The sequence below is a fragment of the Ascaphus truei genome, chromosome 1 (genome assembly GCF_040206685.1).
Source record: "Ascaphus truei isolate aAscTru1 chromosome 1, aAscTru1.hap1, whole genome shotgun sequence".
Lineage (NCBI taxonomy): Eukaryota > Metazoa > Chordata > Amphibia > Anura > Ascaphidae > Ascaphus > Ascaphus truei.
The window spans coordinates 423506107-423533841 of record NC_134483.1 but is presented as its reverse complement, the minus strand read 5'-3'; positions in this window follow the sequence as shown (position 1 = coordinate 423533841).

The following is a 27735-nucleotide window of genomic DNA, read 5'->3' as shown; positions in this document are numbered from 1 at the left end:
ACCTTTGTGCAAATTATCATAGACATCTTCAAGGGTGGCAACCCAATTTGCCAACTGCTTTGAATATACCTTGCTCCTGTGAGTAGAATAGCCATACGAGCCAAGACACTGCTGAAATACTCATCTAATTACATAACGTCTGCACTTATATATATATTTTGTTCTCTTATCTTCCCTTATGCTCCCCCTGGATGTTTTGAGCAATACTTAATCCTTGGAACCCGTGAAACAGGTCCCACCAGTGAGGTTTGAGCAAGGGGTTGGGTCACCCATTTCTCTCTATCACTTTTCCACTTATTATTTATTGGTTTCATCTGACAAGTAGCGCCTGTCTTTTACCTTTATCTACACAATTTTGGTCAAGATACTGTACATGCTTGGGCTTCATACTCGTCGTTATTGCTACAGTTCCTCCTGATCCTCAAGAACTGGCCCACAGGAATAACCTGAATAAATGTATGTGGATGGTGGCAGGAGGCCTCCAGAATGTTATTAGTAGTAGTGGTCTTCCAAAAAATAGTTGTCTCAGTTTGATCATCTGGACCCCTTGATATTATCAGGTCGAGGAAGCATATCGTATTTTTGTCATGCTCCAATGTCAGATGTAGATTCAGTTGATTTTTGTTCAGAATGCCAACAAATTCATTGAGTGATGCTAAAGTGCCCTGCCATAAGATCAGCACGTCCTCAATAAAGCGTACCCATAAAATGATATGTGATGTAAGTGTAACCCTGCTTCCCCCCATCCCCCAGACTCTACGGTGGTGTCTAGGGTGCATGAGGGCAGATTACATACGGTGTGGTGCGTACCTGTGAGGAACAGAAGGGCCTGAGCTTCCCGCGATGTTGTGGGGGAGCCAGGACCGGGCTTCTGGGGTGATAGCCTCCATCTTCTCTTAGTGGTGCAGCGCCTCCATCTTCTATACTCCCAGGAATATGGGACAGGACCTGTATAGAAGAACCCCTTGGGTCCCAGGGTAATACCTTCCAATTCACACACAGTCTTTGGTAATAACCAATAGTCTCTTTTATTGACAGATCAGCAATCTCCCAACGGTAGTGGCTTCCAGTAGCCGCAACAACAGCAAAGACTTGTTATTACGCCGCTCTCCTTCCACACAGATAATTCCTCCTCTTCTTCCCTCCGAGTCTCTCCTCCGACAGGATGGTCTGGGCTGGAGCTTCAATACCCCGTGTCCCACCCCCGAGGTTATCCTCGCGGTGGATCTTGGATTCTCCCCATCACCCCTGGCAGTGGGGTGAGGGCATTAGTCCACCAAGTCTATAATTCTATCAGCTCTACTAAAGGAAGCTGAATCTTTCCACTCCTCTCTCTCTCTCTCTTGCACTCTGCGCAGGGGAGACCGCGGTCTCCTCCAACTCCTCGGACCAATCCGCAGGATTCTTCGACGAACTGCATACTGCATACTTCCGGCATAACGAACCGGCAACTCCAGACTCTCGATATCACATCAAAGACTAACTCTACTCACCGGAGTTGGCTGCTAAATATAGAGCTTGCTCGTGATGTCAGCAGAACCTCCCGTCTTGCTCACGCCTGCAGCAGAGTCCAGGCCTGCATCTACCACTCAGGATAGGGCTATGAATTTGGGAAAACCCATGATGATTACTGGTGCCTGATCTTAACAGGACTTACCACAGTAGAAGGAAGATAGGTATAGCCTGTGCTGTTTACAGGGGGCTACACTCTCCCTATGGTGGAATCCAATGGTCCCCACTTGGACCTATTTTTAGCAGACCCATCCTGTGGTGAACAACCTGGGAAACAGCACACATAACATTGTCATAATACATGCATAATTAGGTAGTTCAATACAAGTACACCCGGGTACTCCCAACATGGAGAACCCTAGAGATAGTGCCTTGGATCAGGCATTCTTACCCGCCGTCCATTATGATCCGTGACGGTCACAGCGAACGACTGAACCGGCCCATGCTCAGGCCTGTATGTAACACCGTGCATGTAAATACACCTACCGATGCTCCACATACGTACTAGCTCACTAATCTTATCCTCATTGTGATACCCTCCCTGACCGAACTTGGTCCGAAGGTATTCCTGGACTGCCTCCCTAAGCCAACTGTCTCGGTTCTCTTCAATTTCTCTCATGATGGGCTCAGGCACATAGGGATACTCATACCCGTGTGACTGCCGGTATCTAGCGACTATGGCCCGGTCAGCTCGACTTAGTTTGGTGAGTGTGCGGTGCCCTGCCCTGCTTGGCAGTACCCAAAATACAGGCTCCTCTGGAGCTACCTCATCGTACAATACACTGGGGCCTCGAGGTACAATACGTTTCTGTTCTATCTCCCTAAACCGGTGATCTAACTCATCCTCCATCTCCTGCGGAGTGAAAGAACCAGCCGCCCACCAATGATCTACTACATCGTTCTTAATTAACAAGAACCGCGTATGGTCAATCCCCTCGTGGTATCCGGTAAACAAAGGCGCCCACCATTTGTCACGGTGTTCGTACTCTGCGGACTGACTAGTGCGTTCTACATCAGACTCTACCTGTGATGATACACCGGACGTACCCGCATCAGTAGATCGCGAGCAATCTCTCTTTCCCTTGGCATTATAATACCTAGTGGGGTTCATTTTGTGCACCACTTTGCTGGTAGACCCAGCCTCTACTGGAGTGTGAAACCCATGGGCCCTTCCTCTAGCTGCAGGAGAAAACGGCACAGGGTTAGGTACAGGTATAATACTTGAATACGGTATCTCCCCATCGGACCCTTCTTCACTCAACTCCCAGTCCCACAAGTCATTAGCGTATTTGGGGGATTTACATAACTTATCCCTGGTAGGTCCCGGTGGCACCACTCGTGACGGGGCAGGGGCAGTGACCGGGGCAGTAGGGCCGGGGCTGGAGGAACGTCCAGGGCATTGTCCAGCAAGCGGGTGACACCACGCCAAAGGAACCGATGTTTAGAGGCATTCCCCACCATACTTCTGGCTTCTCAGGAGGGGCCTCGACTTTGTAGGGCAGCCAGGGCAATGGCTGCGTCTATGCTTCAAGAGGAGAACACTCCTCCAGGACTTTTCTTCCCGGGGGAACCGGAAACGACGTCGTCATGATCGCCTGCAGAATCTCCATCCGCTCCGTGTTCACGCACCGGAAGTGCGTCGAGGACCTTCGGGGGCGGTGGCGGAGCATCCGGTACACGGTCGAACAAGTAGGCCTCAAGCCTCTCTTTCTCGTTCGCCGTGAGGGCGGTCAGCGCCTGGCGGGAGTAAGGGGGTGGTGGAGTCTCCTTACCGCTCCGCTGCTTTTTGATGACATCAGGCTCCTCTAGGATCGTCTTGGTCTCCGTCTCTGTCGCACTGGGAGTCACCACTGTGGTGGGACTCTTACGGGCCTCCGGCCTCACCAGCACACGCCGTCGGATGGTTTCTGGACTTGTCTGCTCTCTCTTGATGCCTTTGGGGTGGTTCTCCGGTAGGCGCATCGCCACCGATGTCACATCGATCTCGTCACCTGAAGAAATCACAATCGGCTTCTTCGCTGGGGAGTCACCTGGTTCTTCGGCGATACAACCTTTGGGTATAGGTACAAAGTGTTCTCGCTCTGGTACCTCCACTGCGGTCGCGCTCTTCTCTGTTGCCAGCTCGCTCAGTTTAATAGCGAGCGGAGCCTTGGTTCCTCCCGATATGGTATAATGGGGACCCAGGGCAGTCTTTTCTTTACCTTCCGCCACCTCCATCAAGGTTCCCGGAAAGGCACCCCATGGAGTTCCGAATAAAGGCCACGGCTCGTTCGGCCAAAGATAAAATGCGCCACATTGAGGTCATCGGGCCCTGGTGCTTGGTACCACGCCCGGTATCCCGCAGTGGACGCACAAACACCGAATGTATTCGTGCACAACTACCTCCACTACCAGTAGGCCTCCTGGTAATTGGTAGATGGAAGTACTCATCTCGGACATGGTTCGCTCAGGGTGAGAACAGCTCAGTGTTCCAGCTCCTTGCTCCTCGAATGCCAGACAAAAGGGACGCTCTTTGCTCAGGCTTCCGGTCCCTCCCTTCGCTGGGGAGGACTCTCCTGATTGGTTCTCCATGTGCCCTGTCCCTCTGGTGGAATCCAGAGGTGGGATCTTTTCTTCGTCAGAGTGACATGGCCTGGCCTTCTGACCATTCACGGCACAGGTGGGTGGGCTTTCAGCTTTCGCGCTGCTCCGCTCCCCTTGCAAAGAATCCGGGTTTGGCGCCAAATTATTACACATGTCCCGCCACATTCTCCTGATTTTCTCTGTGCACAACGCACGTGCTTGCTCCAGGCTTGGCGGGAACCGCCATTTTAGATCACTTTCCTTGCTCCGCGGAGCACATGTAGGGATGGCCGCCATCTTGGACGAATCCTCCAAACGCCCATGTGCCCTATCCTCAGTGTCTAATGGGTATCTCGTACCTAAAATACTGACTGTTAACTGTGTACTCTGCATCTTGTTTTTCACTAAATTGAGGTGGCTTGTACCCCAGGCTCAGCGGAACTCCTCTCCTCCATGCACTGTGCTCGATGTCTACCATGCAAGTGTTGTGTGGTGCGTGTGTGTGGGTGATAGCTATGGTACCTCTTTTCTAGGTTTGGGCGTCTCCTGCTTTTGGCCACTCATAGCGTGGGCCCTGTGCCATGGTCCCTGGACTGGTTAACAGGCTGACCCCCCCAGTTGCCTCACGCTACCTGCCTCAAGGGACTCGGTCAGCTCTAACTATTCACCCTTCCAACGCCACCTCCTATGGGCGCCCATCCTTCTCCAACACTTGCACGGAGAGTGCATCTCGCTCTGCCCGTTCCGCCTTGCTATAAGCCGGTCCTGTTCTGAAATATCTCTCAGCAGCGCCTCCAAATGTAACCCTGCTTCCCCCCATCCCCCAGACTCTACGGTGGTGTCTAGGGTGCATGAGGGCAGATTACATGCGGTGTGGTGCGTACCTGTGAGGAACAGGAGGGCCTGAGCTTCCCGCGATGTTGTGGAGGAGCCAGGACTGGGCTTCTGGGGTGATAGCCTCCATCTTCTCTTAGTGGTGCAGCGCCTCCATTTTCTATACTCCCAGGAATATGGGACAGGACCTGTATAGAAGAACCCCTTGGGTCCCAGGGTAATACCTTCCATTTCACACACAGTCTTTGGTAATAACGAATAGTCTATTTTATTGACAGATCAGCAATCTCCCAACGGTAGTGGCTTCCATTAGCCGCAATAACAACAGCAAAGACTTGTTATTATGCTGCTCTCCTTCCACACAGATAATTCCTCCTCTCCTTCCCACCAAGACTCTCCTCCGACAGGATGGTCTGGGCTGGGGCTTCAATACCCCGTGGCCCACCCCCGAGGTTATCCTCGCGGTGGGTCTTGGATTCTCCCTATCACCCCTGGCAGTGGGGTGAGGGCATTAGTCCACCAAGTCTATAATTCTATCAGCTCTACTAAAGGAAGCTGAATCTTTCCACTCCTCTCTCTCTCTCTCTCTTGCACTCTGCGCAGGGGAGACCGCGGTCTCCTCCAACTCCTCGGACCGATCCGCAGGATTCTTCGACTCAAGGCATACTAACTGAACTGCATACTTCCGGCATAACTAACCGGCAACTCCAGACTCTCGATATCACATCAAAGACTAACTCTACTCACCGGAGTTGGCTGCTAAATATAGAGCTAGCCCTGCCCCTCGTGATGTCATCAGAACCTCCCCTCTAGCTCACGCCTGCAGCAGAGTCCAGGCCTGCATCTACCACTCAGGATAGGGCTATGAAGGGGGGAAACCCCATGATGATTACTGGTGCCTGATCTTAACAGGACTTACCACAGTAGAAGGGAGATAGGTATAGCCTGTGATGTTTACAGGGGGCTACATAAGGTGTTCAAGTTCTTCCGTGAATACAATTTTGGACACCCACCAACCTAAATATAGGTTGGCGTAAGATGGTGTGCACTTAGTATTCACTTAGTATCCATCGCCGTCCCCTGTTTTTGGTTATAGATCTTGTTTCCAAAGAGAAAGTAATTTTTGGTAAGTACAAAGGTCAGCAGGTCAAGCACAAATTTGTTATGGGTTGTGTATAACTGTCCCCTAGTGTGTAGAAAATAGGACACTGCCTCAAGACTTTTCTGATGGTAGATGCTTGTATATAACCCTTCTACATCTAAGCTCACTAAGATCGTATCACTGCTGATGAAAACCCCCTTCAGTCTCTGTAGAACATCCTCCGTGTCTCTAAGGTAAGGGTGCAGTGACACCACAAATGGCCTGAGTACCTGATCCACATAGCTGCTAGCTTTCTCAGTTAAATTGCCTACCCCTGAAACGATAGGGTGGCCTTGTGTTGTACTTTCTTTTTGTGAAGAAGAAAAAAGCCATATGGTGCTCAAACAAAGATCAGTAGCTTGTGCAAGCATATACTGAGTACACTGAATATTCACTGTGCAAATCCTTGGAGTATCACATATAAATGTGTAGACCTATACTCAAATAATGACTACACCACTATCCACCGTTAATCGAATAGCTGGATGGAGTTCCACTTCTGGATTAGTAACAACTCCCACTGGCTAGTGTCCAGACATATATGCATCGATGTGGACAAATAAAAGGGTGTACTAGAGTAATGTTTCTCACATCTGTATGGTGGTCTGTGTGATTTTCCTCCACAGGTGTGTGATTCCGTTTCTCCATGAAATCTAAACAGGCAGGCAAAGGAAAGTTGGAGCACCACTATGAACAGTGAAAAAAGAAACTGCAAGAGAGTGTGTCCCATAATATAAAAATATTTAATGAATCAAAGCATCAGCCACAAACAAAAGAGCCCACAGGCCCCCACCAACGCGTTTCGAGCGATACGTTCTTTATCAAGGTGTATACTGATCCTACCTGGTAAGGTCTTGTTCTCCGCTTTGTAATCAGATGTGCGTGGAGTGACTAAATTAACGCCTTGATCTGAGGGCTTCCCTACAATCTCATTGTTTGCCTCAAATTTGTTAAGGGTGGAAATTTCAGAGTAGGTGAGGTTATCTAACAATTTCCTCTTGGGTAATGTCTTGAGATCTTTGGTAACTATGTTAGCAAAGTTCTCACTGTACGGCAAGAACTTTGATTTCAGCCTTAAGTTAGTGAAGGGCCCTTCACCGGAATTCTATCTGATTCTGCCAATATAGAGGAGAGGTTGTCAAGAACATCTGTATTAAGAGGGTCTAGAGGGGGGATATCATGTGAGTCAGCAATTCTGAGTTCACGCATCCAAAAGAATTTGTGGAGTTTAAGCTTTCTGGCAAAAAGATTTATATCCTTAACACACTTGAATATGTCAATATTAGATGATGGTGAGAAAGATAACCCCTTATTGAGGACCTTGATATGGTCTTCACTTAGTGGAAATTCAGATAGATTCACTATTAACGATTTGCCGTTATCTGTTTGAGATTTCAATACTGTTGCTGCTTCACCCTCTTTTTGCCTGTTGGAGGTGGTGGGTCTCTGCTTCTCAGGGTCCACACCTTTCCCCCTTCTAGTCTTCCTCTTCCTCGTATGGGTCTCTGCTGTTCTAAAAATGGGACCAGGGAGGGGAAGTGTGTAGCTGATGTCTTTCACCTGGATCCTGTCTCTCGCCCTCACAATAAGTAATTTCCCACTCTGTCGAGGAATTCTGATAGTTAGATGGGGGCTTCTGAGTTTTAGCTTTATGCGCAAATTTGTAATGAAACACTTTAACCTCTTTGAAATCTTTGGTGTCCTTTAAAAATGTACACCTTTTCCTCTCCTTAAGTTCAGCTGAGAACTTGTCTATGTTGGATTTAAGCTTACCCTCTAAATCATGAAATTTGGGATTTGACTTCCAATTCTCTACTTCTTTTTGTTTTCTTTCTAATTCTATATTCAATGTTGTAAGTCTATTATTTTGGTAATTTACCAAAAGCTGCATCATTATGATGGAGCATTGTGTTTGAACTAGTTCCCAGGAATTATTGAAATGTTCACCTGTTATTTGATGCGCTGGGGGTAGGTTTACTCTAAGACCTCTCGGGACAATATCAGCCTTGAGGTAGTTATTAAAACTAAACACTTCCCACCAGGTTCTTAGCTGGGACGTAAATGTTTTATCTAGCTCGTAGAAAAAATTGGAAATGTCGGGTTGTGAACTAGGAGCCTTAGCCACATAATCAGTTGCAAACAAACTTTCTGCCTCAGTTTGCCAGTCCTGGTAGTTTGACAGACTGGATAAAAATCCTGACATACAGTACTGTTTCTTAGTAAGGTAGTGTGCTGAGGGCAAGGAAGGGGTCAACCCCTATAGTAATGTGACGAACTAGGGAGAAACACCCGCTACAGCTTGGTAATTATATTGTGTGGGTGACGCTGCTAATTTGGGAAATATTACTGTAACAACTGTAAAGAAGAAGAACCCCAAATTTATAGCACTCTGTCACTAGGATTGATGATTGATGTATTAATTAAAATGTATTTTATTAGGAACAAACAATAAAATAATGGTCTATAAGAAAAACAATTAAATAATGCATTGGGAATCCAATGGGAGTATCAAAACCCCGGATAACACTCAATGATTAGTACAGTGTGAAAATACACAACTCTGTGCTTTGGTGTAAATTATATAAAATCAACTACCAAGGAAAAAGGGATAAAGGGGAACAAATCTTGAAAACCATGATAAAATGCCAACAGCTAATATGAGTAACTGAATTGGTACACAGTGGATGACCATATATATACAGTACACAATGGTTAGTAATATAATCACGGTGTATTATAGTGATCTGTCAAATAAAATGTCCATACTGCACCGACACACTTTATTCGAGCAAATACCCAGTATGTACCTGGCAGATACCTGGAATGCGCCGCTCCTCACCTCTGACAAGCCCCGTTGCATTTGCCTTCCCAGCCTGGGTTCATGCCTGGCTGACGGGCGGCTGATCTGTTAAATGATAATGATTAGGATTTAATAGGCTGCAATGCTTCGCGTGTCTACCAGATGGCATAAATTCATGAATTGTAATGCAGTATATATATATATACTGTGCAGTATTGCAGCCAGCGGGAATAAAATGCTTCAATCCCTGCCTGGAAAATACCCCAATGCACTCGGGCAGAAAACAGTCACAAACCTCAATACACCCGGGTATACCCGAATTCGTGGGACTAGCCGAGCTCGAATAAAGTGTGTCGCCAGTGTAGACATAATATGGTCTAGGTGAGCCAATTAAGGTAAGTAATAGGCAAATGTCTAAGATGCAGATGGTTGCCTACAAAATATACATGATTATAGTTAACCTAAGGAGGTAACATAAGTAGAAGCGTATAAATGCCACAAACAAATGTGTGAGCAGGCATCTTGAAGTGTCAAGATCCTTAACTACACTACTTTAAGTACTCAGAATGAGAATCAGCTGTGTCTTAAAGCTGCAGTTCAGTCAATATCCTGCATGTGGTTTTTTTTAATAAATCAGTTCTGTAGTAAAAAAAATACTTTTAGCATTTTCCGTTTTTAAAAAAACAACTTTGAAAGACCAATTTTCTTGTATTCTATTTTAACAGCCATTTATAAGGCACTGCCCCTTCATGTCCTGTCACAAGCCCTGGCACACCCCTTTGTCAGCCCTGCCCTCCCTCTAGCACTTGTCAGTGCAGGAGTGCTCCTGAATATTCATGAGCTTCCACTGACTGACAAGCAGAATATAAACAAATCCCAGCTTTTAATATGTCACCAAATTTCGACCTATCAATACATGGAGAACGAATTGACTGGCAGCTAGACAGTTCTATAGGTAATTAGAGATTGCACACATGAAACTGTTGAAGTAAAAAAATAAATGTAAAAAAAAAAAACAGACTGAACTGCAGCTTTAATTAGGGCATTGTTGTAGTCTCTTCTCTGCAACAGCAAAGAGGACCGCAACTTCACAACAGACTGTGTTAAATAAACAGTATCAGTGTTCCCTAGGAAAGAACACTGTAGCTAAATGGTATGTCATGGTTGTATACATGGTGATGAAATGCATCTCAGAGGTTGATAAAATGTTGCAACTCCCTGACCTCCATGTAGCCTTGCCCCCATATGCTGTAGGAGAATGTATCCTTTATTACCTATTCTCCAAAAATCTGAAAGTAAGAGACACAAGAGATTACATTTGAATTGCATACAGTAGTTTGTGTTGCTGTAAAAACTCACATTTTATACCAAATAAAAACAGATAATTAATTATTAATGATAATGTTTTTGTTCTCACATAGCTCTATATTTTATTATGATACTGTCCCACGATCAATCGTACAAAGCAGATCAATATATCTGTGCCCCAAAGAGTAGTCCTAATCTAATCTTTAAAGCACATGGAAAGTCACTGATTGTCACAAACAATGGAATTGAAGGGAGATTGTTACTGGTTCACAGTGGGCACTAATAGGTAGGCAAGGTATCGCATTCATTTGATTTTTATTCTTAATACAGCTAAACCCTGTTATAGCGCGGTCCTCGAGGTCCACCCGAGACCACCGCGTTAGTAAGGGGGTCGCGATTTTTTTTTTTAAATGGCCGCCATGATCTGGGACTCCGCGCTGTCGAAGGGGGAGAGCTGAGATAACTCTCCCAGAGCCCAGCATCACAATGGCAGGCCCCCGGACCCCCCCCCACTCCCAGCAGCACTTACCCTTACCCAGCATCTGCAGCAGTTGATCTGTGCAGAGAAGCTGCAAGGGGGAGGAGAGCTCACGCAGCCTTTACTGGGATGTCAGTTGTTTCGGAGTTCCTCGGCCAGGGATCAGCTCCCTTCAATCCTCCCCCACAGCAACAGAGATACAGGCAGGGAGAGGGGGGGGCTCTCCCTGAGCCCAGCGTCGCAGCGGCAGGCCCCAAACAGTGTGCTGTGAGAGTGTGCAGTGAGAGTGTGCAGTGAGTGTGCAGTGAGAGCGTGTGCAGTGTGCAGTGAGAGTGTGTGCAGTGTACAGGAGAGTGTGTGCTGTGAGCAGTGTGCAGTGAGTGCTGGGAGTGTGTGTAGTGAACAGTGTGTGCATTGAGAGTGTGTGCAGTGAGAGTGTGTGCAGTGAGAGTGTGTGCAGTGTGCAGTGAGAGTGTGTGCAGTGTGGCAGTGCGCAGTGTGCAGTGTGCATTGTGCAGTGTGCAGTGTGCAAAAAAAATGTAAAAAAAAAATGTAATTTTTTTTTTTTACATCAAAAAAAAAACCCGGGAGGCACGTGAAAACAGTATTATAAGCGGATTCGCGTTATAATGGGTTGCGCTATAACGGGGTTTAGCTGTATCATGATTGCTGCTGCTGCTGCTACTGCTGCTGCTGCTTCTGCTATTATTCACATGTATGCAATCAAAATGAGAATCTTAGTGATACAGTACTTGTGCAAGGTAAAATATCCAGTTGGAGCTGGATTCATATGAATGGAGGTTAAGGTTTGCTAAAGCTTCCACTATTTTACGGATCTGTGTCAAAGACACAAAGCATCCATTATTTAAAAACTTCTCATTCTGAAGCATTTGGAATTGAGAAAACTAAGGATTACCTTGAAGGTTTGGGACATTTTAAGAAATAAGCTACATTGAGTTACTGTATGCCTTTTTTTGTACAGTTTTAAAAGTTTGCACATAGTCTCATACATAGTACTTTATGTATAAATATAAATTCTGCTATACATCACAGTGGTAGTGATAAAATTGGATTTATGTATTTGTGACTGGGCCAATAATTTTTTTCCCTATATGAATGCTATCACTACACTTGATAGACTGGTATTCAGGGGATTATTATCATCCATAATACCTACTAACTGGGATATGTGTATATATCTTATCACTACATAACTCATATTATTACCATTGTTCTTAGCACATTATTACCTCTCCCTTACATGGGTTTAGGTTACTCATATCTATGACAATAGATTCTATGTCAGCTATCCTCTTGCCGTATTTTTACTATATGTTTGTATATTTCACTTTTTATATGTGTAAGGGGGTCACCCCCGGTTCCCCTGATCTTCCTTTGCCCCCTGCCTTACCCCTGTGGCAGTGGGGGAAGGGGACGGCGACTTCTCCCGGCGGGCACCGCCATCTTGGTTGCGATGCGAGGTTCGCACAATGCGCAGAGGTTGGCCAGGGTAGCGGTGGCCATCGCCAGTGTGCCGGAGCTCTGGGAGGTTGCGCAGGCGCAGTTCAGCGTAGTGGCGGCCATTACAGCGTCGCACATGCGCAGTAAAGATTGCGCATGCGATCCCCATAGGAAAGAGCTGTGCCAAGGACTACAATTCCCAGCAGCCTCTGGGGACTGCACTTTCACCCTGGTCACAGGCAGCATTGAAGCCAATAGAGCTGGCAGATGCTCATGCTGCAGAGTTGCAACAATGCAGACAGGGTTTTTGTTAGTTGGATCCAGGAAGAGATTGGGGAAGGTAGTGTACACAGAGCATGCCTCTGCTGTACTAGGCCAGAGAAACCCCAGGCCCCAGGTAGGCCCCACTCCCCACTAGGTTAGTGGGTAAGTTCATAGGGAAGGCCCCTAGGTTAGGGACTCTGCCCTTAGGTGCGTGTGAGGTGCAGCCTTGTCAGTGTCACGGCTGTCAGTGCTGTGAGTGCTGACAATAAGGCATAGTGTGTGCAGCCATTTGCTGCAGGTACCAAGCAGGTTGCAGTGCGTTGGTTGCAGTGCGTTGCTGCAGGTACAGTTAGTGCAGTGGGTTGCTGCAGGTGCTGGGAGTATTAGATAGCAGTCAGGACCAGGAAGAGCTAGGGGAACGGATTAGGCCAGTAACCCCCTAGGCCCCAGATAGGTCTTCACTCCCCAGCTTGTGGTGCTACAGGGACAGGCCCTAGGTTAGGGACCCTGTCACAGTAGTACTAGTGTTAGATAGGGCCACAGCGGACGCTGCGCTCCCCGTGAAGAGACTTGGGCTCAAGTCTGTAGCCCCAGAGAAAGAGACAGAGACTATCTCCAGGGTGGGATCGCCCCTGGCGGGCCCCGTGCGAGGCAACATCGGATCAGACGGGATCACCAAGCGGCAGATCCTTTTTGAAGTTGCTTGCAGGCCCGAGTGCAGGAGCGCTCGGCAGGTATCTTCCTATGTGCACCAACGTATCCTAACATATCACAACTACACATAGTTGCAGCGCTGACCACGGGACAAAGGGTTTGGGCTGTGGACACAGTGTGGGGATACACGGTGACTGTGGAGTTACTCCCTATGGGGAATGCTATGTGTGTGTTATTGCCTGCATATATATAAAGTGGTTATATACATTCCTGTGTATGTGGTTATTGTATATGCGGGTCCTGTGTCGGCAACCTTCTACATCCCTAGAACCCTACACAGGTGGAGGCGCTGAAACCGAGAACGTTCCAGAGGATTCACCCCAGGCTCTCACTAGCGGAGGCTCAGACCTCCTGTGAGCCTGACAGGTATACTGCACCACACCTGGTAACACATAGGTTTCCACCCACACACGGTATCTGTGATTGGGATAGAGGGAATACCCTTTACATATGTATACCACGATGTATGTCTTCCATTTGGAATAAATAAAGATTTTAAGACACTCCTGTCTGTATTTTATTAGGTATGTCACCGCTACTACTTTAAGCAGGAGGCATATATTTGATCTAGCCATCTAGTTTTTCTCCCCTTTTTTGTAGCTATTCTAACGCCTGCGAACATAGATTATTAATTTTAGAATGGATGTACATTTCAACAATTACTGTGGACTTGAGTGCAATACTAGTTTGGGGCTTTTTGTGGATCCTGCTCTAGGAGTCAACTTTTGTTTCTAATATTTCTAATACCAACAGGCTTTAGGATTCATAACAAGGCCTCAGCAAGTATGAATAATCTGGATTTTTGTACACGCTTGTATCAAATTCTAAAAGTTGCATCTTTAGAAGTGATTGAAGAAGTTGAAATCTAGCTTTTAACAGTTCACCAAGAACATTTAAAATCTGAACTAGAAACAAGACTTTCTAAACTTCACAATGGCTAACTGCAAGGAAGATACTGTAGATTGTCCCTCTGATTCAATAATGTTCAGTAAACAGTTTTATGTTCTAATTTTCATTTTAAGCAATCACATACTGTACAACAACCCTTCCCCCATACATAAAACCAAACAATTAAGAGGGAGAAATATTTTTCTTCGGACACCACCTCTGACTGACCTTTAACCACATGTTTTTAAGGAAATACAAAGAAAAAAAAGCAGAAGATCTTGTGGGAACAAAACAAAGCAACCGCCAAATCAAGGACCAGAACAAATTATCAATAGTGTTCATCTTTGCTCCAGTTTTATTCATTCAATAAGAAATACCTGTGAGTGTATTCATGGACCTCTCCAAGCATGATGTTTTCTCATATGTGAATTGACCTAGATAGAATTTTCCATGTAAGTACTATTTAGCTGGAACTGCTCTCTCTAGGGACTAAGTGTAAGGGTCCGCGAGGGTCGGGGTCATGCACCTCGTGGGGCAAGCCCGCCACAGCCCGCTATCGGGCGTCTCACCGAGATTCCTCTCCCTGGAACCTTCCGCAGCCTTGTAGATTCTGTCCATCGGGATCACCTCACGCATAGGCGCGACGCAGCTGGAGAGACTGCCGCCGCTGGTGCCACCCCCGGTCTCTGCCCCCGTGCTGGCGTCGGCAGTGCACAGTGCACATGGACGGCATGCGGGCGGTGCATGCACATAGACACAGAGCCCGGACTCTCTGCTTCACACCACGCCCCTTGCGGACTTCTCCCCTACCTATCACACAAGCACTTACTGCTGAGTTTCTTCCCTGCTGGCTCTCTATTGGTCCCTGGTGGTATATATGCTCAGTAAGCCCCTTGGTATATGGCTGAGGAGACAAATTATTTCAGTACGATGTGCTTACTGCATCATTGCCTCCCTGCCTTGCTACCTTGTCCTGTGTTTACTTCTAGTTCCACATCTGACCATTGGCTTGTACCCAGACTCCGACTCTCTCTGCTCCTGACCACGGCAAGTACTACAACAATCCGCAACTCTCAAACCCCTGACCACAGCAAGTACCTAAGACGATCCACACCTCTCCAACCCCTGACCACGGCAAGTACCTAAGAAGATCCCCACCTCTCTAATCCTGACCCGGCTAACGACTACGACCCTGCACTCCGGATGCGCTTGCATGGCTGGAAGTTGGTTTAATCCAACCCACACCTAGGCCTCACGGTCGCATTCTGTTTGTGGTGAGCACTCCATTACACTAAGGCCTGATAGTCAAATCAGCTGATAAAAAAAGGGCATTGTAGTCATGAACTACTGTACAAAAACTAAATGGAAAAAGTTCTATCACAACTAACAGAGAGTGATATTAATTAATATTAATATTAAATGGCTGAAAAAGTCATTTAAAGATTCAATTTTGTATGCTCTGTGAAAATGATGAGCCAGGGATTTGCACAGTGCAAAAAGAAACATCTCTGTTTGTGGGAATAAACCGGAGTTAGATAGTGAAGGTTCAGAAGACTGACAGCAGATATACAACCTTCAATAATGAATATATGCATTGTGCTTTGTCTCTCCATGCTAACAAGCCTACAATGAAAAGGTTAATCTATAGTTTGAAAGAGCCATGATTGAGAAATATTACCTCACAAAGAAACAGCTAATCAAATACACTGCTCTCCATCTTTAACCTATGTAACATCTCATTCATGCTAACTGATGCTTGGTATTGTAAAATGCCTCAGGAATACATATATTTGGACTGCAAGAAACCTGTATCGGGATCTGTATTTTCACACAGCAAAGAACCTATAGTATTGAAAGAACAAAATAAACACATCATTTTATTTTCAGATATCAGCTACATAGGTAGCATAATACAATTGGGTTTTAACAATGGCTGGATTGTTAGCAAAATATCTATTTTCTCCCTCATGTTGAATGAGACAACAGTATATAGACCACATTAATAATAATTTTTGTTAACTCTTCAAAGCTGAAGGGGAAGAACCACAGCAAGAGAGCAGGGATATAAATGGAAAAGAGGTGGATACAAGTCCATTTACAAAGTTGAAAGCTATAATGGAACTTTCAAATCTGAAAGTAAACAAATCAGTGGGCTTGGATTGGACATATCCATAAATATTAAAAGAGCTAGAGTACTGTACCTACCCGCACCAACACTACCATCACCACCAACACTAGTAGTACCATCTTAGACTTGTGAACATACATATACCAATATAACCCACATACACATGTGACATCTCTAGAACTGAGAGTGAGACCTACAGTACAGTACAATACTGCTATTTATTTTTATTAACACTCAATTGATTTCTACATGGATTAATTTTGTTCCATATATTCGTGCCTCTCAACTCACAATATCACAATACAATTTTATATATATATAAATATATAGTTCAGAAAAAATGAGCTCTTCAGTATTAGGTGATACCTTTTTTATTTGACTAACAATTTATGTCATAGGACAAACTTTCGAGAGTTATCCTCTCTTCTTCAGGACAGCAATACTGATATACAAAGGATTCAATGGCTAAAACAGTGTATAGAGAGGAAAAAAAAAACAACAGATATTTACTGTAGATAAGGTAGGGTGTTAAATGTGTTTGAAGCCAGGGGACAGTGTCAAAGAAAGGTGGGAGGGGGAGGGATACTGGGGGGGGGGGGGGAGAGAGAAAGTGTGGATAAGAATAGAGGCAAGCAGGATAATTACAAGCAATTTTGATAGAGTGTGAGATAGGGTTTTCTCACACCCTATCAAAATTACTTGTAATTATCCTGCTTGCCTCTATTCTTATCCACACTTTCTCTCTCCCCCCAAATATATATGGATGGAAAAACAAGGAGTATTAGTATGTGTAAGAGACAGCTGTCTCTTACACATCCTAAAACGCCTTGTTTTTCCATCTTTATACACCTATAGGGACCATATAGTATCCACACACACTTTTAGATGTGCTATAATCTCTCACATTTCCACACCTACCCACACCATTTATATCCACTCCCACTCCACACACACCTTTTGTAAAGCACTGTATATACTGTGGGCTCTCCATTCATTTATATTCACACAGATACACACACACTCTTACATCACTTGCTTTCAGGAACCTTTTGACACCTCTAGCCATAAAACACATCCACACCGGGGGAAGGACTAGCACAGATATCATTCCAAGAGACACTGTTTTTAAGTATACCTTTTGCTTGCTTCATTCATTGTAACATCGCCGGAAGAAGAGATCAGTGTATCTCGAAAGCTCGCACAAATAAAAGCATTTCGTTAGCCACAGAACGGTATCATCTATTTATTTTTTAATTATTGAAGCTCGGCTAACACGGTACTGATACCTCTACATGTATATATTTATATATATATATATATATATATATATATATATATATATATATACGAACACAGAAAGAAAAAAAGAGGGTTTGTTGAAAGCACACGAAAAATATGTGAAAGTACAAAATGGATTTTATTAGCAATACAAAACACAAAAATAATATTAAAATATACCTAAACACATACTAAATGTACACTGCTGAACCAAAGAATACACAATAAAAATGTAGGGACCCAAAATATGTAACATGCAAAATACATAGGTATGATAATGCAAATCCAGGGGAAAATAATTTCCCCTGGAAATGCAATGGAGTTCGGCCGATCAGCAACACATGATAATACAAATGACTGAAAAAAACAATATCTACACAAACCCAAATAAACACAGAAAAAAGAGCAACAATAAATATATAATAAATGAATACCCTAGATGCTGTGTAGCCAAAAGGTGGTGGCTAAACCCTGGCAGTTATAATAAAGAGCCAGAGAAAGACAGAAAATAAATGTCTAAAATATGCAGAGGTGGGGTCCCCTCAAAGACTAAAATGTAAACAATGAGTCAGCAGAGAAAACAAGGGAGAAAAATATGAGAAAATAACTCCCTAATGCCACAGCTAGGTGTAACTGATATAAGCTGTGGCAGACAAAAATGATAGTGTCCCAAAGGCTACCATGGAGCAAGGAAATGTCCAGATACTTGCTATGATGCTGCACAAGACATCCAGAGGAGAAGGGGAGTCCAAAACAGAGGTAAGTAAGAGGCAATGCAAGCCCCCGGCATCCCGTTCACTGTTAGCATCAGGCAGCAATCATACAGCAGTAACAGAGACCGGACAAAACAGCATCAGCAGTAAAGCTCCAAACAAGGAGATGGTCAGCATGGTGCAGCGGTGGGACACAGGAAAGTGAGTGGTATAGATACTCCAATGGCCGTTTTGTGCTTAAATTACAGAAAAAGTATTACAAAAACATAAAATTATAATAAATGCAGAACATTTTCTCAAAATAACAGGATAAAACATAAAATAGAAATCCCTATACAGTACATTACACAAATGCATAGGTTCTCACCCAGAGTGGTCACTGGTGTGGCAATGAGAAATCACGTATTTGGTCCAAAATATACCTCTGTTGAAATATGATTTTCATAAACCCTTGCTTAGCTTTAAGTACATTCTTTTCCCATGGAAAAAACATAAGCCCAAACCCATCGTAAATCAGTTGTTAAATTGACAGTTTTACGAGAGAGTAGAAAATCTCTACAAAAACTATGTTTAAACATCTCATCAATATCTAACCATACTCATATCTTCCCTTCTGTCCTATTTAGACACACATGAGTCACATCAGTAGATTCAGGTGGTCATTGCGGAGGCAAAAAGACTAAATATGACCATCTAATCCTAAATGTGAGCAATAAATGGATAGCTGTCCTTGACACCTGTGTGGAACGGTTTGATTTGTCTTCTTGTCATGGTTACAAATAGCTACCTGTTGTAATGCAGAGGAGATGATGTGACATTATATTCTTATTTTTAATAAAGTCACTCTTGGGTTGAATACTTTCTTAACCACGCCCCCTGAACCTTGCAGAGCCCTCCAGAGAATGCTTTTAAAGTTAGCTCTAGAAGGATCCTGTTTATAAAGTCGTCAGGAGAGCCATATTTTATTCCCATCTCTAGGAAAACAACTGCCCTTATCTCGAGACTCTATCAAACCACCAATCTGGTACTTTTATTGGACCATATCGGATAGCCCCCCCCCCAATTATGTTCCTTTGAATCTCAGAGAAGACCTATTAAAAGTCCTGACCTGTTACAAACACAATATATTGTATTTTTAAACCCAAGTTGTACCTTTTTAACCCCTGAAGCACCAGATGGATTAAAATACATAGGGGCTTGTGCACTAAAGGTTCATAAAAAAATCGCCAGGCCATTTAAATCGTTGTTTTAATGAGCGTTGCTATCACGGTATTCAGAAAGCGTTTTTTACCTGTGATAACAAAATTCACAAAACGGGTGAGTTGCCGGCGATATGATGAATGCCTCCCTGAAAAGGCCTTACCCGGCGAGTTATATCTGCTGCTGAGAGAGCTGCTCTGAGAGAGACACCTCTCCCTGTGCAAATCTCACCCGAAATGTATATTTTTTAAATTTACATTTTATTACTAGTGTAGATGAGCAGGGGGTGCTACATACACTAGTAATACAATTTATATTAAAATAAGTAATAACCACAAAAACACAACCCAGCCCCTGTACCCCACATAAAACCATATTTTATTTTTTATACACAGGATTGATACTATAGGCCAGAATGGATCCCTGTTTTTTCCTCACAGGTGTCAGGGAGCCTCCAGATGGTCACCATTGGTGTCTGGGAGCCCAGCAGTAGGTCCCAGGGTGGTCCCTACGTGTGTCTGGGGAACCCCGTGTCATTCCCACGAGGGTCTGGGGGTCCTCGGGTGGTTTACATGCGTGTCCAGGGGCCCCACAGCGGTCCCCGTGGGTGTCCGGGGGTCTCAATTGGTGATATTAATGGGTATCAGCTCCTGAGACTCTCGGCACCAATCTGATGCAGTAAAAAATATTTTTTTTTCTAAGTGCCATCTCTCAGCTTCTCAGCAGGTTTCCAACACCTTCACGCCAACTTTTTCTGGCGTGAGGATTTTGGGAGAAAATCACCATTCTAGATCGGCGATAGGCGATGATAACCTAATCGCTGCTCCTACACTGGCGACACGTTTAATTTGAGTAGGGCTAGTACCGCAAGCCGGGACATGTCCCGGCTTGCTAGCCCCACTCCCTCGGCGTGCCGCGGTCACGCGTCATCGGGAGCCTGCGCCCCCTGCACGCGCGTCCAGGGCTCCCCGAGGGTGCCCTGGTGTCCCGCGATGTGGGGGACGGCGGCAGGGGGTTCCGGGGGACCCGGCGGACCCGGCGAGCGGAGGGAGAAAGCCCCGATCGGAGGGCGCTCCTCCGTGGCTTCGGCGCGCGCCCGGCACCCTCCGGCGCGCGCCAGGTTACTGCTGCGGCCGAGACCGGGCAAATGCTCGAATAAACTCGGCCGCAGCAGTAGAATTGCACGAGTTTATGAACATGCCGAAAATCGATGAAAAGTGGCTTATCACTGCTCCCTCTGCTATTTTTTTTTGAGCACTTTTTTTGGATAATTCAGCCTTTTTCCGCGCACTATATATTTTAAGAGAAATTAATCTCCATGGGCTGCTACAGGAAATATTTGATCAAGTCATATTCAAGTACATGATATTTAAATTTCTTAAGTAAGAATCAGAAGGAAGTCCGTATGTAGAACTGTAATTCAAGACCAAATATAAAGTATACTGGAATAGAAACCAAATGAAGGCCCACAATAATGTACTGTAGGACAGCATATGGGATCATATAAAAATCAGCAACTCTAGGTCTGAGTACATGTATACTCTTTGATAAAGTGCCAGTTTGGCGAAAAACACGTCAGAGTGCCATTTCAGCTTCCTTAATGGGCATTTTGTGTTAATGAAACGTTTTATTTTTTCACCTTTGATCCTACCTCCAGTTCTCATTGATTTTTGCAGTGCTCCATGTTTTTTCTATTTACTTCTTTTTTCGCCCACTTATCGCCTTTTACTGAATAGCAGTATGCATTTTGGGTGATAAGTGCTTGATACGTGGCTTATGAACGCCTACTGCATAGGCCCAATAATATATCATGATATTATCATGACAAAGAAAAGGAAGTATTACTATTAATACTTCATTATCTGTTTTAATTTAGTATATATTTTGAGTTTTTTTAGCAACCCGAACTATGCAACTCAAATGAACTCATCCTATCTCTTCCTTTCAAATTCTGGGTGAATAAGTAATAAAGAATACATTCACCTATCTGGGGGCAAGGCTGCATGGAGGCCACCACCATTTGGAACAACAGGTTAGATTTACTAAGTGTCAATGTAGGAATGATGTTTGCAGTTACAGCTTGATAGGGGTGCAATACCACTAATTAGCACTTACTGAATCGAGGCATATGTGTCAGTCAGCTCTGAGCATTCCTTTCTCATCATTGCTATAAAGTGATCACTGCCAGCAAGCAATTTTAATGTAAACATTGATTACAGTACAGTAACATCTTCTTTTGACATCCATATAAGGTCAAAATCAGCAGTAAGAAGATAAATCTATGTTTTGTTTTGGGGGGGGGGGGGTATCTGAACTGTAACCTAGACCAAATATAATACACTGTAAGTGAATTACGTTTACTTTGGACAAAAATAACTGATTTATTAAGTTCACTAACAATATAATCTTAATAACCCTTTTGTAATATTAGGCTCATATTGTTATTTAGCAAGATGAATGATGACTTGCATTTATAAAACAATGTGTCACGGCCAAAAAATTAATTACAAAATTAATTTGCCATCTACTTAATGAAAAGGATGCTCTTGGTAGATTTGAGTCTTATATTTAATGCAAATTGTTCCCACTGGATCAGAACTGACTGTTCTCTATGCTTGTAGTTCCTACTGTATTAATGGTTGGATTTTTAACTTATTATGAACATTGTCACTAATATTCATAAAATGTAATTGTTCATTATTTGGAAAAGAACACCATCAATAACCCTTCAAAAGTCATTATTTCATTTAAATTAATTTACATGCTTGGTTACATCCTCATTTGTTTTGCACCACTTTCCTGCATGTAGATTGTGCTAGATTGTGAGCTAAAAGACCTCGTTTGTTGGAACGGCAAAAATATAATTATGGTAGTATTAATAATTAAAGCCAGAAATGTAATTTAATCAGCAAAAGAGATTGAAGAGCAATTACCTGCAAATAGCACTGACATATAAAGCATTTCTTATATCTGTTGATACAGTCAATCTTATCTACAATTTTTATTTTCATAAATACTTTTTATTAACACTCAATTGATTTCTACTGTACATGGATTAATTTTGTTCCATATATTCCTGCCTCTCAACTCACAATTGTGCAAAAAGGTGTAATAAAGGTGCTACGCCCTATAAATACCAAGTGACTAAACGTGATTTAAAGTGCTAAAACAGACTCACAAGTGGAAAATAAATATACAATCAAATGTAACAACCCCAAGCTTCAACCCTCCGGTGGGGTTGTTTTCACTCTTCCCCAAATGGTAGAACTTGTATCACACGATCTAGGGGGAGCATAAGGAAAAAAACATAAAAAACACTCTAAGTGTAGTGGTATAAACAGCGCTGGGAATAATTGTATCAATCTTGGCTCCTGTGTTATTCCTACTCACAAGAAAATAGGAGTTTTCAGGCAATAGGGATCAGTATGCAGACGAAGAAGTACCACTGGCCTCCGTCATTTAGGGGATGTACCTAAGCGAGTGAGGGAGAAGAACGCACATAGCACAGATCTGGCAACAATTTTTTTTATCGATATAAACTTATAAAATGCACATTTACAGTGTAATCTCCAGCAAGGGGTATAAAAAACAGAGGATTGTGCAATAATCTAAACAACTTTAATAGCGCCTCCAGGCTTGGTACAGAAATATACTCACAAGATTCGTGAGTTTTAAAATCAAATTAGAAACGCCTGACCCGGCTATCCCACAGCAACAAGCAGTCTCTGATAGTCCCTGCCAGTGACTGCGTGTGTCTCACGCTGTTCCGGCATGGGCGTGATGACGTCACCACTTTCGTTTTCCGACTGGTGATTGAATGAGTGTCCAGGTCGGCGTCTCTTTAGACTCCCCTGACGAAGTGACGTTCCCCTTCACGAAACGCGTAGGGAGGAGCCTAAAGAGATGCCGACCTGGACACTCATTCAATCACCAGTCGGAAAACGAAAGTGGTGACGTCATCACGCCCACGCCGGAACAGCGCAAGACACACGCAGTCACTGGCAGGGACTAGCAGAGACTGCTTTTTGCTGTGGGATAGCCAGGTCGGGCGTTTCTAATTTGATTTTAAAACTCATGAATCTTGTGAGTATATTTCTGTACCAAGCCTGGAGGCGCTATTAAAGTTGTTTAGATTATTGCGCAACCCTCTGTTTTTTATACCCCTTGCTGGAGATTACATACAGGAGACCGGGAACAGAATAAGGAGACAATTTCCTGAGATGAAGTTTCTTCCAGTGCCCAGAGGAATCGGGAACATCACGTGGGGTTCGTGTTAACCTGTTAACGTCTGGACCTGGAGGAACACATATACAGATTCTATCAACTGCATGCTGCCTACCCTGAATCTAGTAAGTGGGCATCTTATTGAGTCATATAAGGGAGGACTTCATCGCTGAAAATACAATACTGCGCAATGTTTTGTCCCTATTTTTTGTCTCATATCACAGGATAACAGTTTGCTGCAAAAGAGAAACTTTTTTCAATGTACATTGAGGACTGAGTCCATTGCCCTTTTATTCACTATTCCACGTCTGAAAAAAGGACTTCACTCGATCGTAACACATATATCCTTTATTCACCTTGATTTTGTAAAATCACAATATCTTTGTATATATGCGCCAGGTTTTAATTCCACATTTGTATTGTATATTGTTATAGGGTTACATTTGAGATAGTTCCCTTAGTTGAATCACCAGGCTGCTTTTTTCACATTTTGATGCACTGCACAATTATATATTTGGTCTAGCACTGGTTTAGTATTTTTGTTTTTAACACTTACAGTGTATAAGAATTAAAACAGCATTGCAGCTTATAAAAGCTTAGTGACGCGGCCTGGACGAAAGCCCACACCGTCTCTCACCACACCACCTCCCTCTGGAGCTCTGGTCGGATCACCCGATCCCACCGCCGATTACGAGAGACGCTGTTCTACTTCCGGTCGCGGGGCGATGTCATCACTTTCGGTCATGGCGTTACAGCGGACACCAGCTGTAAGCGTAGAGTACAGGGGCACCTTCTTCCACAGCTGCGTCACGTTGTGGTTGGTACAACTCTACGCGTTTCGCCTGTTGATTGGTTCGGCTTCCTCAGGATTGTACTTGCCCTATCCCATATCTGGTATATATATCTAAACTACATTTATTATACAATTAAACAATTAAACAATAAAATGCCTGATCTAAGTCTTTCAATTGGAAAGTGAATAAGCAATCACAAGATTCTATATAGAGGAGATGACCTAACAAAGGAAATATACCATACAACACTCTACAGTGGTATCAATGGGGAATAATAGTACCTCCACGGATCTACTAACATAGAGAATATATAATGTATATGCCAATTATGACTAATGGCCACAATATTTCAGGGATTAGTACTAGGAATTGATTATATTATATAGTGCTATCAATAAGAGACAATGATACCTCCACAGAGAGAATATAAAATGTATATACATTAAACCAATTACAACTAATGGTCACAATGTTTCGGGGGTTGATACTAGAAAATTGATTATACTCAATATAACACTAGAACTCCTAATCTCTAGACACAGCAGTATGAGGATAACAATATTAAATGACCTATATTAAACTGACACTAGCATCTCATAGATTTTAAAGTACAGAGTATCACAGATAACAATATACAATAGGGTAATTACAGTGGCGGCAGCTTTTATTTGAAGTATTGCTGGTGGCATGCCGGGATCTACTCCGGCTGTCACCAGTCAAAACCGCGCGCCACCGCGTTTCCCCCACGCACCCCCTCCACTTTGCGCGCAATTTACCCCCCCTTCCCGACCCCGAACCCGGCTCCTGCTCTGCCCCTCTGCTTCCCCGCACCCCCACTTACCTTACTTAAATCTCCAGGGGTGTCGGGGAAGCCCGGTGAAGCCGGGGAAGCCGGGGAAGCTGGGCGCGCACGTGACTGTGACGTCACAGTGCGCCGCAACGTGCCGCGTCTCCACGCTGCGCACACGCACCCGGCTGGCGGCATTGCTTCAAATAAAAGCTGCCGCTACTGTATATCAATAACAAGCAGTATAATTTAGCTCACAATATAATGAAGGAAACAAGAGAAGGATAGAGAGACAGGTATTAGTGACATCATAGAAAGGGTACAATATCAATCTCCAGGTTTAGACCCCTAGGAGATAATGTTTTCATTTTATGTATCCAGAATGTTTCTCTTTTCCTTAATTCCAAATTCCTGTCCCCTCCTCTCCAATGTTGCAGAACGTGTTCTATTGCAATAAAGGTCAAGCAAGCATTATCTCCCTGATGGAATTTTGCAAAGTGATTTGATACACTATGTGTTTCTAATTTCCTTTTAATACTACTCTAATGTTCCAGGATTCGTGTCCGAATAGGTCTTTCTGTTTTACCAATGTATTGCATTTTGCACGGACATTCTAAAAGATATATAACATGATCAGTTCTACAAGTCATACAAGAATCCACAAGGAATTTTTCCCCCGTAACATTTGAGATAAATTCTGTGTTGCTGGCGGACCTAAACTGACAAGTCCTACACGTTCTGCATCCATAAAAACCTTTATTTGTCTGCAACCAGCTATTTCCCCCTGATTTAGTTGTTATAAGTGCACTTGGTGCTAAATGGTGCTTTAAGTTGGCTGCTTTCCTAAAAATTATAGTTGGTTTATCAGGAATACTTGATCCCAAAATGGGGTCGTTTTTTTAAATATCCCAATGCTTATTGATAATTGATTTGATTTCTCCTGCTTCCCTATTATAATTTGTTAGAAATGCATAATCAAATCTACCTTCTCTAGTCTTTGTTTTTATCTTGGTTTTAGAAGGTTTTTTCTCTCTTTTTCATTCACCCTTTGTATCGCTTTATCTAGCATACTCTCATTATAGTTCTTATCTACAAATCTCTGTTTTAACATGTTAGCTTGTGACTTAAAAGACTCATTCTCACTGCAATTCCTCCTGATACGGGAAAATTGTCCAGCTGGCACGTTGTCTATCCATTTGGGCATGTGGTACAGTAGCTGGACCTGAGGAAATAGTTGTTCTTATCTGTATCTTTAAAGTATGTTTCAGTTTTCATTTTCCCATCTTCCACATATATAGTTAAATCAAGAAAATTGACGCTATCCTGGCCAAGTACGCTGGTGAACCTAAGGTTACTATCATTATCATTAAGTGTATTCAAAAATCCCTCCAGTGACTCGACATCACCTTTCCAAATCAAGAACGAGTCATCTATGAAATGGCGCCAGAGGACTAGGTTCGCCCCCGGTCCCTCATTGGACCAGATCTTAAAGTCTTCCCAAACTGCCTTAAACAAGTTTGCATAACTAGGGGCGAACCTAGCCCCCATTGCCGTTCCACATTTCTGTAAATAATAATCATCTCTGTACCAAAAGAAAATGTGCTCCAGAATGAATCTGATACTGTCCACAATAAACTTCGCTTGAATGTCAGGAGGGTCTTTATCTTTTTGTAATATCTTAAATATCACTTCACACCCTTTTGTGTGTTGAATGGATGTTTAAAGTGAGGTTACATCACAGGTTGCCATCAGAAAGTCTCCTTCCCACTTTATTTTATCTAATGTACTGTATTCAAGATGTCAGCTGTGTCACGTTAATACGCTCTTTGTTGTATTACATATTTCTGTAGAAATGTGTCAATAAATAACGAAAGGTTGGCCTTCAGCGAGTCAATCCCCGAGACAATAGGTCTGCCTGGGGGATTGACTATGCTTTTATGCACCTTGGGTAGATGATAAAATACAGGTAGCTTTGACTTTTTTCCTTGTATAATAATTTATATTCATCTTCGTCTAAAATTCCTAAATCTTTACCTTCAGTTCTTTAATTCTCCTGTAAAGACTTTTAATGGGTTTGTACTGAGTTTTAGACATGTATCTTGATCATTTAGTAACCTATATGATTCTTTATCATTGTCCGTTTTATCCATAAGGACTATCCCCCCCCCCCTTGTCGGCTTGTTTAATTACAAGGTCTTTATTCGCCATAAATTCCTTTAAAGCATTATTCTCTTCTTTAGATAAATTATGCTTCATTTTGGCTTTGTTTGACACCAGATTTTCAAAGTCATTGTTAATCATCTGGAAAAATACTTCCAGGTGATTACCTTTAGCAAAATGGGGATTAAAGGTGAATTTCGGTTTTAAACCTGAATGTACAAACTCTGACTCTTGTTGGACTACTGGGGGTACAATATTATCTAATCTCGGTTCAAGGTGTTTCCCCAAGAAATATCTTTTTACTGTAAGTTTGCGAAGGTATCTTTTAGCATCAATGAACAAGTCAAAGCTACTGTGTGACCTCATGGGTGCAAAAGACAAACCTTTTGACACTACGCTACTCTGGGTTTCTGTGAGACTGATGGAACTTAGATTAAAGATGTTATTATCTAATCTTGTGTGCTTCTCTTTGGTTCACTCTCTCTTTCT